Source organism: Astyanax mexicanus, chromosome 10, assembly GCF_023375975.1.
Source record: "Astyanax mexicanus isolate ESR-SI-001 chromosome 10, AstMex3_surface, whole genome shotgun sequence".
NCBI classification, from domain to species: domain Eukaryota; kingdom Metazoa; phylum Chordata; class Actinopteri; order Characiformes; family Acestrorhamphidae; genus Astyanax; species Astyanax mexicanus.
Genome location: NC_064417.1, coordinates 229,552 through 233,380, shown reverse-complemented (window position 1 = coordinate 233,380; position 3,829 = coordinate 229,552).

The window sequence follows — 3,829 nt, the reverse complement described above, 5'->3', positions numbered from 1 at the left end:
GGCGGCGACACCTCGGCGACCGCGCGGCGCCGGCTCCTCTAATAGCCTCCGTCTGACAGAGTCTGTGGTGATGAATCGCGCCGCTCCTCTCCGGGTTTTCAGACGTAATTTTCTGAAGATTGCTCGCCCATTCAGGAGGAGAGAGACCTGATTCTCACTCCTCTCCCGGAGCCGCGAGCCGTGATGAGATGTCAGTATTGTTCAGCCGAGCCGTTTCCTCCGAGCTCTAACTACTAGTGGCTGCTTTTAAGACATTGGGCTGAATTACTTGACTGCCGAAACTAAGTAGCAATTAGACATCTGACCCAGCAAACGGAAATTAGAAATTTACCAGAGTGGCTTTAAGATGAGACTTTCAGACCTCCTACAGGAGCCACCATAAAAGCCTGAGATGCTTCAGAGCTCCTGCTAACTCATATAAAACACAGTATCTCAACATATCTCCTGCTCTGAGAGACTGAGACCTGCAGCAGCTTCACCAGAGAGATTTCTGCTTTAACCCTAAAACACTAACCTTAAAATCAGTAGGGTAAACACTGTGTATCACATTAAAAAAAGGTATCATAAATTACCCTATAAAAAAGCAGAAAAATTATTGTAAAATCAGGTCATTCTTAACAGGTAATGTCCTAACAAAATAATTATAAAATAATGCTGATGGGAACTTTGGTCTTTGGTCCACGCATTCCTGAGACATGTGATCACCTGATTAAACACACAAACACCAGGTAACATCAGGTAAATTACAGCCATAAATATCTTACTCTCATCACTAACGCCAGATGAAAATCACCGGAAACAGAGATGGGAGGAGGGAATCAACCATAACATTAATGATCATCGTCCTGAAGCTCCCCAAAGTCCCGTACAGCTCAGACAGGAGTGTGAGCGTTCTGGAGTTTATTTATTCAGTTCTGATGTTTTGACTCTATTTATGAGCTTAACTAAAGCTCAGACTCAGCTCAGCTCCGCTCTGGAAAGATGAAATTATTTATTCGCATAAAAAAATAAAAGAACAAAGAATAAAAAGAAAGAAAATGAACTTTTGTCAGAATGGATATATTTCTTTGTCACTCATATATTTATCCTGATAGACTGGCGGGATTTGTCCTGGATCTGCCGATTATATTAATCATGGCTCTCTGAGCGTCTGGATTCCCGTCTGAGACGGAGGCAATGTTTGATAAACAGCTTCTGCTGCTGAATCGCTTTATTCAGACTCTGATTGACTGAGACGCCGTATCGTCCTGCGTCCTGTCACCTGCAATGAACTTGCTCAGCGTCACCCGGCTTCACACGCTTCTGCTCTCCACCGCGTGACCAGTTTACCTCCTAATCTCCTGTTTTATATAAAGATATCTTCTAGTTTTTGTTTTATTGGAAAAAGACACTTTTATTATATTGTTAATAAAATAATTTTGATTTTAAACCCTTTGAAGTGAGTGAATCTTTCAGTGAATGGTTCTTCATCTTGTAAAAGAGATTTAAAGAAAGAAACTTAAATCTAAAAAAAGGAAATCTTAAGAACATTTAACCAGGGCAAGAACCATTTAAGCTCCCAAACAAGCTGTTAATGTTTAATTTAGAATCATTACTATTGCAAAACTATAAAAAGACTCTTTTAAATGGTCTCATTTCATCGTTTTTAAATGATTTTCAATAGAGGAAGAGTTTCATCATGAGCAGAATCATAAACAACTCAGAGAGACCTGCTGTATTTCACAAACAACAAGAAGATTTTAGTGGAAGAACAATTTTAAAGAGTTTACTGAACTGGAATGTGTGGGCAGAGACAGCTGATTGGTTAAACACAGTAAATATAATTGGAGGATTAAAAAAAACAATTAAATTGCAGAAATTAAGAAAAAAAAAGTCTGATCTACAGAGGTACAGTTCTTTAATCTGAGTGATCGATCCCGCTCTCTTGTCCTGCTCTGTGGAGGAACAGGACTGTTCTGCGGGTGGAGGACGGATCAGATGGACAGAATGATGTCCTGCTCTGAGGAAGAGAAAGATCTGGCGCGAGAGTGAAGCAGAACTTTCTCTCCTCCGGCGGATCTGTCGTGTCTCAGTGTCTCACGCCTCCGACACAAACACAGATTCAGATTCTGTCTGTGAGGAAAACGCCGGCCGTCAGACGCTCCTCACTTCCTCTGAACAGAGAGAGACTTCCTGTGTGTTCAGATCTTCAGCAGCTGATTACCTCCACTGTGCTCTGTAGATATCTCTCACGCTTTCACAACAACAAACAGCCAATCAGGATCTGAGCAGATCCACCGGAGGAGTGTAGACCTGTGTAAAGGCTCAGTCTGACTGACGGAGAACTTTTACAATTCAGTCCTGGGGCTCTGAGTGGTCCAGTGGTCTAAAGTGCTGCTACTATGATCAGGAAATCGCTGGTTCGAATCCAGGTCTTGCAGCTTTCCATCAGCAGCCGGAGCCCCGAGAGAGCACAGTTGTCCTTGCTGTTTCTCTCTGGGTGGGTACAGTACAGTAGATAGCGCTCTCTCTTTCCCCTCATCACTTCTAGGGTGATGTGGATCAGCACAAGGCTGCATCTGTGAGCTGATGTATTTCTTTCCTCCGAGTGTTAGCGCTGTGATGCTACTCGGCACAAAGTTCAGAAAGAGGCGGAGTCTGGCTTCACATGTATCAGAGGAGGCGTGTGTTAGTCTTCACCCTCCTGGTGTTGAAGCATCACTAGTAATAAGGGGCATCCTAATGAGTGGGTTGGGTAATTAATCTTGTAAATTAAGGAGAAATCGGGATAAATAAAATAAATAAATAAAAAATTAGGAAAATAAAATAGTGGTGTGGGGTTTTGGTTGCATTGCTGAACCCCTGAATCCAGATACTCATACACAAGTGTGTGTGTGTGTGTGTGTTAAGTGTGTGTGTGTGTGTGTGTGTGTTGAGTGTGTGTTGAGTGTGTGTGTGTGTGTTAAGTGTGTGTGTGTGTGTGTTAAGTGTGTGTGTGTGTGTGTGTGTGAGTTATAAGTGTGTGTGTGTGTGTGTTAAGTGTGTGTGTGTGTGTGTGTGTGTGTGTGTTGAGTGTGTGTGTGTGTGTGTTGGGTGTGTGTGTGCGTGTGTGTGTGTGTGTGTGTTGAGTGTGTGTGTGCGTGTGTGTGTGTGTGTGTGTGTGTTGAGTGTGTGTGTGTGTGTGTGTGTGTTGGGTGTGTGTGTGTGTGTGTGTGTGTGTGTTGAGTGTGTGTGTGTGTGTGTGTGTGTGTGTTGAGTGTGTGTGTGTGTTGAGTGTGTGTGTGTGTGTGTGTGTGTGTGTGTGTTGAGTGTGTGTGTGTGTGTGTGTGTGTGTGTGTGTGTGTGTGTGTGTCAGAGTCTCTCTGTGATAAACTGCTGTCATTATCTGAGTGTGACAGAATTTCTCTGAGGGCAATTTCTAGAAATTATTTTAACAATGTAACGAGTGAAATGTCACAACTCGCTAATTATGTTTATGCTAATTGTTAATTAGGCTCTTAACGAGGACGGTTTTAATTAACAATAGCTGTGAAACGTGTTCAGAGCAGTAGAAGCAGAAGCGAGGGCAGTAATTGCCTCCAGTGATTAACATGGATTTATTGCTCTTTTCCCTTTCTTAATTCTGTAACGGATTTAATGAATTTCTGCTACAGATCTGATCAGAGACGAGCTCCATCATTTACTGTAGAATAAAATCAGGATAAAATGGATTTAAAAAAAAAAAGTTAAAAATGTAACATTTTAATTTTAGACCAATAGTTTATAGATGGTGGTATGTAAAGGCGCCTAAACAAAATAAGTTGCAGTAGATAAACAACTAAAAACGATCTTATTTACAAACGGCATTAAA